The sequence below is a fragment of the Vitis riparia genome, unplaced genomic scaffold (assembly GCF_004353265.1).
Source record: "Vitis riparia cultivar Riparia Gloire de Montpellier isolate 1030 unplaced genomic scaffold, EGFV_Vit.rip_1.0 scaffold205_pilon_pilon, whole genome shotgun sequence".
Lineage (NCBI taxonomy): Eukaryota > Viridiplantae > Streptophyta > Magnoliopsida > Vitales > Vitaceae > Vitis > Vitis riparia.
The window spans coordinates 411,124-420,418 of NW_023269665.1; the positions used below are offsets into that span (position 1 = coordinate 411,124).

Genomic DNA, 9,295 nt, shown 5'->3' on the forward strand with positions numbered 1-9,295 from the left:
CCTAATGCATTTAGATCAATGAGGGACCACATGCATCCACCTCGTATGAGTGCACCATCATGCATAGTGCCTCCTACAGAGCAACTAGTAATCAGACCGCATATTGTGCCGCTTCTACCTACTTTCCATGGGATGGAAAGTGAGAATCCCTATGCGCATATCAAAGAATTTGAAGATGTTTGTAATACATTCTAAGATGGAGGAGCTTCAATCGACTTGATGAGACTAAAGCTATTTCCTTTCATTATGAAGGATAAGGCCAATATTTGACTTAATTCTTTAAGGCCAAGGAGTATCCAAACTTGGACTGATTTGCAAGCTGAATTTCTCAAGAAAATTTTCCCTACTCATAGGACCAATGGCTTGAAAAGGAAAATTTCAAACTTCTCAGCTAACGATAATGAGAAATTCTATGAGTGTTGGGAGAGATACATGGAAACTATCAATGCTTGTCCTCACCATAGCTTTGATACATGGCTATTGGTGAGCTACTTTTATGACAGCAAGTCTTCTTTAAGAAAGCAACTCCTAGAGACTATGTGTGGAGGAGATTTCATGAGTAAGAATCTGGAGGAAGCCATGGATTTCTTGAATTATGTTGCTGAAGTTTCAAGAGGATGGGATGAACTGAACAGGAGAGAAGTGGGAAAAATGAAGTCTCAACCAAATGCTCTTAATGCTAAGGCTGGGATGTATACCTTGAACGAAGATATTGACATGAAAGCAAAAAATGCAGCTATGATAAGAAGATTGGAGGAGTTAGAACTAAAAAAGATAAATGAAGTGCAAGCCGTTTTTGAAACACCAGTGCAAGTTATGCCTTGTTCCATTTTTCAATCTTATGAGCACTTGGTGGAGGAGTGTCCTACAATTCCAGCTGTTGGAGAAATGCTTGAAGATCAAGCGAATGTTATTGGACAATTCAAGCCCAGTAACAATGCTTCATATGGAAATACCTACAATTCAAATTGGAGGAACCATCCAAATTTCTCCTGGAAACCAAGAGCACTTCAGTATACGCAACCAGGCCAAGCATCTCAACAAGCTTCAAATCTTGAGCAAGCAATAGTGAATCGAAGCAAAGTCGTGGGAGATTTTGTTGGAGACCAGAAATCCATCAATACTCAACTCACTCAAAGAATCGACAGTGTAGAGAATACGTTAAATAAAAGGATGGATGGAATGCAAAATGATCTATCTTAGAAGATAGATAATCTCCAATACTTAATCTCAAGGCTCACCAACCTCAACACAGTGTAAGAGAATGGAAGGTTTCCTTCTCAATCTCACCCAAACCCCAAGGGTATCCATGAAGTGGAGGCTCATAAGGGAGAATCTTCATAGGTGAGGGATGTCAAAGACATGATCACTCTGAGGAGTGGTAAAGAGGTTAAGCTGCCAACACCCAAGCCACATGATGAAATAGAGAGTGAAAAAGAGACAGAGAAGAGGGAGAAAATCAAAGGAAAGAAGAAAGGAAGTAGTGAAAGGAAGGAGGACCATGATTCAACAATTAATGAAGATCCGAGAAGATAGTTATCAATGGAGATGTGATGAAGAAACACATGCCTCCACCTTTTCCTCAAGCTTTGCATGGGAAGAAGGGAATTAGCAATGCCTCAAAAATTCTTGAAGTGTTGAGGCAAGTGAAGGTCAACATCCCATTGCTAGACATGATCAAACAAGTGTCGACCTATGTAAAATTCCTGAAGGACTCGTGCACTATCAAAAGAGGGTTGAAATTGAATAAGAAAGCCTTCTTGACTGAAAAAGTAAGTGCCATCATACAGTGCAAGTCTACAGTGATGTATAAATACCCGAGCTGCCTTACCATCTCAGTGATGATTGGAAGGAAGTTAGTGGAGAAAACTTTGTTGGACTTGGGGGTAAGTGTGAATTTGCTACCATACTCTGTCTACAAGCAATTGAGACTTGGTGAATTAAAACCAACATCAATCACTCTATCTCTAGCAGATAGATCAGTGAAGATTCCAAGAGGTATGATTAAAGATGTCTTAGTTCAAGTTGAGAATATCTACTATCTAGTGGATTTTTTTGTTCTTGATATGGACCCAATTTTCAAGGAAACTAATTATGTTCCTATCATACTTGGAAGACCATTCCTAGCTACATCAAATGTAATCATCAATTGTAGGAATGGACTCATGCAACTTACGTTTGGCAAAATGACTTTGGAGCTCACTATCTTCTATATGTGCAAGAAGCCAATCAATCCAGAAAAAGAAGAAGGTCCATAAGAGGTGTGCATCATTGACACTTTAGTGGACGAGCATTGTAATAAGAAGATACAAGAGAAGTTGAATGAAAGTCTTGGGGATCTTGATGAAGGGTTACCTGAACCCTCAAATTTGCTTGCTACTCTACCACCTTGGAGGAGGATAGAAGAACTTTTACCTTTGTTCAATTAGGAGGAGGCACAAGAAGCGGTTAAAGAGGAGGCCCCAAAGCTTATTTTAAAGTCACTACCCACGGAGTTGAAGTATGCATACCTAGAAGAGAATAAGAAGTGCCCTATTGTTATATCTTGATCTCTTACCACTCCTCGAGAGGAGTGTTTACTTGAAGTTCTCAGGAAATGTAAGAGAACAATAGGATGGAAAATATTTGACTTGAAATGTATCAGCCCTTTAGTCTGTACACATCATATATACATGGAAGAAGAAGCTAAGCCAGTTCATCAACCTCAAAGAAGATCGAATCCTCATATGCAAGAGGTGGTACGAGCCGAGGTTCTTAAGCTACTTCAGGTCGATATTATCTACCTTATATCAGATAGCCCATAGGTGAGTGATTACTACTCAAAAAGTGCTCTTTTATAGATTGTTATAAACTCTTTTAAACACTTTTGAGTAGTAATTAATACCTTTGAACTCAATTGGCACATTAAGGACCCTTGCAAATGTTTTTAATCAATTTTTGGCTAGTTTTAGTGTTTTTGGCAGCTTTTTTATCATTGAAGAAAGCCAAGAATGAGGGAGAACTTTGTGCAACCCTTGGGAATGAGTTTCCAAGCCAATCAAGAGATGCAAGGAAGAGGATCAGAGAGAGAAATCCATCATGAAACAATTTTGCATGGTGATTGATTACTACTCAAAAAGTGCTATTTCATAGATTGTAATTAACTCTTATAAACACTTTTGAGTAGTAGTTATCACCTTTTAACCCAATTAACATATTAAGGACCCTTGCAATCAATTCTAATCAAATTGTGTTATGTTTTGGTGTTTTGATAGATTTTTGATCACCAAAGCAAATCCGTGATTGAGGAGAGTTCTTAGGAATCCATGGCAAGGCAATGGAAAGCTCAGAAACATGAAGAACCGAAGCTTTGAAGTCCTTTGCCATAAGCAAATCCAGAATGCAAGGAGTAAAAGATGTCCAGACAGAACGTCCGGGCATGCCATCGGATGGCGGCGGAAGTCAATGATCCGGACAACACATCCAGATAGGATATGCTATCGTCCGGGTGTGATATTCACGAGTGCCGTATGTTTCTCCCTGAGGGAGTCCGGATAGGGGAGCGCGCCACATGACCTCTGAGGGTATCAGGATGGAGTTGATCCGGATAGCCTCGCGGCATGGGATATTTCACATCCGAATATCTCACAGCCAGATGGGAGAGGAGGACGTTTCAACTTCTCCGGATAGACATATCCAAATCTTCTGATAGCGCTTACCCGAAGAGTTTTTCTCTTAGTATACAGTACCACGGTGTTGTCCTGAAGCTTCCTGATATTTCGGACCCACATCTTGAGATAGTTTGCTTTAGATATTTGTTGTCTAAATCCCCAAACTCTCCTTGTAACCCACCTATCATAGGATTCCTTAGTCTTTAAGTAACAACAAAGGGTGAATAACCTGATATATATAGTTGTAATTTTCTTTACAATAAGATATCTCTCGGGAGCTTGTTCTCAGGGACGCATCCTTTGTACAATTTTGCAAGAAATATATTTTACAGAGCACTTGCTCTATTTTTCCTGCATATATTTGTTTTCTCATTCTTTTTCTTACTAGCCAAACAAGCTCTGAGGAAGTTTCCTCAGAGAATGAGTGGCTAGACTTTTAGTTCCTTAGAGCTAAGGTTGCCGGGAAAGGTTCCAAGTGAAAGAATTAGTAGCTTTGTGGTTTCAGCCATTAAAGAAGAGAAAGTATGATCCTTTAATGATTTCTATGTTTTTAGTTAACTTAAAACACCTTCAATTCACTTGAGCCAACACTTGGTAAAGCAAGTGACCTCCGTCCATGGAGATGCACTAGTTTACCTCTTGCGAGCTTTTGGGAAGTGACTTGAAGGTAGGATTTTCTAGAATTGCCAACACTTGGTAAGCTTTTGGACTCCAAGGAGACATCCATTAGTTATCTATTGCGAGCTTGAGAAGGGAAGTCTAAAGTTAAAGATCACCTTGAATGGCAAATGCTAGGTGAGAGGCACGAGCCATTGCAAGTTGCATCAGTGAGAGTGAATTAGAGTTGAAATCCATTTAAAGGATACATCTATACCATACCGATTAGAGAATTAACTATATGTTAATTCTCTAATTCGAGGAAAAGAAACAAGTGACCGGAACTCCCTTTTTGTATAAGGAACCTGAGCCTAGTGATCTAAACTCCAAGAAACACTTTTCTTTGTAATTAAAATCAGTTACTATTATTTTTGGTTAGCTTAAAACCAATCCTTTTTCAAACATCATTATGTTTTCTTTTAAAGCTAACCTTGAAATGAAAAGACACCAATTCAGCTCTTGAATTAATATCAATTGCGAAGTGAAAACCCATCCCAGTGAACGACCCTAGAGCCACTATGCTATGCTAGCTAAGGCTATCCTAGTACACGGTGTAATAGGTTATAAATTTTGTTGATTACTCCCTTCTGAGAACCACAATCTAGGGATGCCAGCTGGACACGAATCAGTTGAGATACCAATTGGGAACGAATAAGTGATGCGAAATCTTCACATGCTATGCGAAATTCAAAGAACAGAAGTTGTAAGGCAACTTTGAAGCACTTACGGGAATCTATTTTTTACATGCTATATATCATTTCAAAGCTCAAGAAGTTAGGAGTCTAACACTTCAAATGGTGTGCAATTTAGAGCTGAAATAAAGAAGTTATAGCCGTTTGAAGGCAACTACAGAGAGCTAAAGAGGAATTTCGCATTGACATTTCCTGATGCGATAATTTTCGCATTGACATTCCCTGATGAGAAAATTTTTGTACTGACATTTCACAATGTGAAAATTTTTGCAGCACACTTTCCCAATGAGAAAATTTTGCACTGACTTTCTCCAATGCAAATTTTTTCGCACCACCTTTCTCCAATGCGAAAATGTAATAGCTAGATATTTTACACCGACTCTTTTAGATTTTTTACCTTAAGATATTTGGTGTAATTATCAGTTCTCTCCTTGTAATCAATTGAAGATCTTTTAAGATATTTAGGATATCTAATTAAGAGGTTGAAAATATCTCTCTTTATATATCCTAAGATATCTCCTTGTAATATCGATCCCCGGATAGAATCCCCGATACAATTCCATGTCTCAGAAACCATCTCTGATATATCTCGTCTCTCTGAAAAGGGGAAGACATTGGAGAGGGGATCACTTGTACATGTTTTTAGTAAGAAATATACAGAGCGTTGCTCTACCTTACCTTCTCATTTTGATTGTATTTTTCATTCTAGCCAAACAATCTCTAAAGATGTTTTCTCAAACGATGAGTGGCTAGACTTTTTGTCTCTTGGACGGAAGGGAGCTTGGTAAGGGACCCGACTACAAAAGTGGGAGTTTTTCTTGTTTCAGTTTTTAATAAAGAGGAAGTTGTGACCCGTTAATGGTTTTTATATTTTTAGTTAACTTAAAACACCTTAAAATCACTTGGGCCAACTCTTGGTAAGGCAAGTGGACTCCATCCATTGAGTTGCACTAGTTTATCTCTTGCGAGCCTCTGGTAGGTGGTTTAAAGGTAGGATTTTCTAAAATAGCCAACACTTGGTAAGTTTTTGGACTCTAAGGATACATCCATTAGTTATCTCTTGCAAGCTTGTGAAGGGTAATCCAAGGTTAAGGATCACCTTGAATGGCAAATGCTAGGTGAGAGGCACGAGCCATTGCAAGATGCATTAGTGAGAGGGAATTAGCATTGAAACCATTATTGGGAAGCAACTGTAACACACTGGTTAGGAGGATAACTATAGGTTAAATCCCCAATGCGAGGAAAGATCCGAAAATCTCCACTTTTGTATAAGGGGCCTAAACTTAGTAACCTGAAAATCTAAGAGACCATTTTCTTTGTAATTAAACTCAGTTACTATTTTTTTGGTTAGCTTAAAACCGACTTTTTCAAACCAAATTTTATGTTTTCTTTTAAAGCTAACTTAGAAAAGAAAAAGCTCAAAATCAATTCTTTAAACTAATATCAGGTGTGAAATGAAAACCCATCCCAATGAACGATCTTAGAGCCACTATGCTATGCTAGCTGAGGCTGTCCTAGTACATAGTGAAATAGGTTATAAATTCCATTGATTACTCCCATCTGAGGACTGAATTAGAAGACACCAGCTTGGAACAAACGGAATCATTGAGTCTTACTCAAGTAGTGCCAAAGAAATCAAGGATCATAATGGTGCAAAATGATAAGGGAGAAGAAGTTGCTACACACCTCACTTCAGGTTGAAGGGTGTGTATTGATTATAGAAAATTGAATGATGTGACAATGAAGGATCATTTTCCATTGCCATTTATTGATCAAGTGTTGGAGAAAGTCTTAGGCCATCCTTTCTATTGTTTCTTAAACGGCTACTTCGGGTATTTTTAAATAGAAATTAATGTTGAAGACCAGGAGAATACCACTTTCACATGTCCATTTGGAACATATGCCTACATAAGAATGCCTTTTAGTTTATACAATGGACCTGCAACATTCGAACGATGTATGTTAAGCATTTTCAATGATATGGTGGAGCATATTATGGAAGTTTTTATGGATGACATCACCATATATGGAAGCACATTTGAGGAATGCTTAGTCAACTTGGAAGTTGTTCTGAACCGATGCATTGAAAAGGACTTAGTGCTTAACTGTGAGAAATGCCATTTTATGGTACAACAAGGAATTGTCCTTGGCCACGTCATCTCCAAGAAAGGCATTGAAGTTGATAAAGCAAATGTGGAACTTATTGTCAAATTGTCACCCCCAACAACTATAAAAGGAGTAAGGCAATTCCTTGGCCATGCTGGGTTCTACAGAAGGTATATTAAAGATTTCTCTAAACTTTCAAAGCCTCTTTGTGAACTATTGGTGAAGGATGCTAATTTTGTATGGGATGAGAGATGTCAAAAGAGTTTTGAGCAACTGAAGCAGTTATTGATAATCGCTCCAATAGTGAGACCTCCTAACTGGAAACAACTACCTTTTGAAGTGATGTGTGATGCCAATGACTTTGCTATAGGAGCTGTTTTTGGTCAAAGAGAGGATGGAAAGCCCTATGTGATCTACTATGCGAGCAAAACATTGAACGAAGTGCAAAGAAACTACACAACCACAGAGAAAGAATTGTTAGTTGTAGTTTTTGCCTTGGATAAATTTCGTGCTTATCTGGTAAGGCCTTTCATTGTGGTTTTCACTGACCACTCAGCTTTGAAGTACTTATTGACGAAGCAAGATGCAAAATCAAGGCTGGTTAGATGAATTCTCTTACTACAAGAGTTCAATATCCAAATCAAAGATGAGAAAGGAGTGAAGAATGTGGTAGCTGACCACCTTTCAAGGTTGTCTATAGCACATAATTCCCATGGTTTGCCTATTAATGATGATTTTCCGGAGAAGTCACTCATGTTGTTAGAAGGTGCTCCTTGGTATGCTCATATTGCTAACTATCTAGTTATTGGTGAAGTTCCAAGTGAGTGGAAAACACTAGATAGGAAGCACTTCTTTGCAAAAATTCATGCTTACTATTGGGAAGAACCTTTTCTTTTCAAGAATTATGCAAATCAAATAATAAGGAAGTGTGTCCCTGAACAAGAGCAACAGGGGATCCTTAGTCATTGACATGAAAGCGCATGTGGAGGCCACTTTGCCTCTCAGAAGACAACATGAAGGTGTTGCAATCAGGTTTCAATTGGCCATCACTTTTCAAAGATGCTCACACCATGTACAGGAGCTATGATAGATGCCAAAGGCTTGGGAAGTTAACACGTAGGAACCAAATGCCTATGAACCCCATTTTAATAGTTGATCTTTTCGATGTTTGGGGCATTGACTTCATGGGACCTTTCCCTATGTCTTTTGGTAACTCTTACATTTTGGTGGGTGTAGACTATGTTTCTAAATGGGTTCAGGCAATCCCATGTTAACACAATGACCACAGAGTTGTTCTCAAGTTTCTCAAAGAGAACATCTTCTTAAGATTTAGGGTGCCCAAGGCCATAATCAGTGATGGAGGTACTCATTTTTACAACAAGCCTTTTGAAACTCTCTTAGCCAAGTATAGGGTGAAGCACAAAGTAGCTACACCTTACCACTCTCAGACTTCTAGGCAAGTTGAGTTAGCAAACAGGGAAATCAAGCATATATTGATGAAGGTGGTGAACATGAGCAGAAGAGATTGGTCTGTTAAGCTTCATGATTCCCTATGGGCATATAGAATAGCTTACAAGACTATTCTTGGCATGTCTCCTTATCACCTAGTCTATGGCAAAGCATGCCATCTCCCTGTGGAAGTTGAATACAAGGCTTGGTGGGCAATTAAGAAGGTAAACATGGACTTGAATAGAGCTGGGATAAAGAGGTGTTTAGACCTTAATGAGATGGAGGAATTGAGAAATGAGGCCGACATCAATTCTAAAATTGCAAAACAGAAGATGAAGAGGTGGCATGATTAGTTAATATCCAACAAAGAATTTCTAAAGGGACAAAGAGTCTTACTCTATAACTCTAGGCTCCACATCTTTCCAAGGAAGCTAAAATCAAGGTGGATAGGCCCATTCATTATTCACCAAGCGCATTCCAATGGAGTAGTGGAATGATTACTACTCAAAAAGTGTTATTTGATAGCTTGTAATTAACTCTTTTAAACACTTTTGAGTAGTAGTTATTACCTTTTAACTCAATTAACATATTAAGGACCTTTGCAATTATTTCTAATCAAATTGTGTAAGTTTTGGTGTTTTTGTTAGTAATTTGATCACCAAGGCAATCCAAGATTGAGGAGAGTTCTTTGGAATCCATGGAAAAGCAATGGAAAGCTTAGTAACATGAAGAACCAAAGCT

At 38.4% G+C, this 9,295-nt stretch overlaps 1 non-coding gene across 1 annotated transcript; it reads right to left on the bottom strand.

Moving 5' to 3' along the window:
• Positions 1–359: 359 nt before the first annotated feature.
• On the bottom strand, positions 360–467 carry LOC117909727. The gene has a single exon (XR_004650438.1). It is a non-coding gene; the product is annotated as a small nucleolar RNA R71 (small nucleolar RNA).
• Between the last annotated feature and the right edge of the window lie 8,828 nt (positions 468–9,295).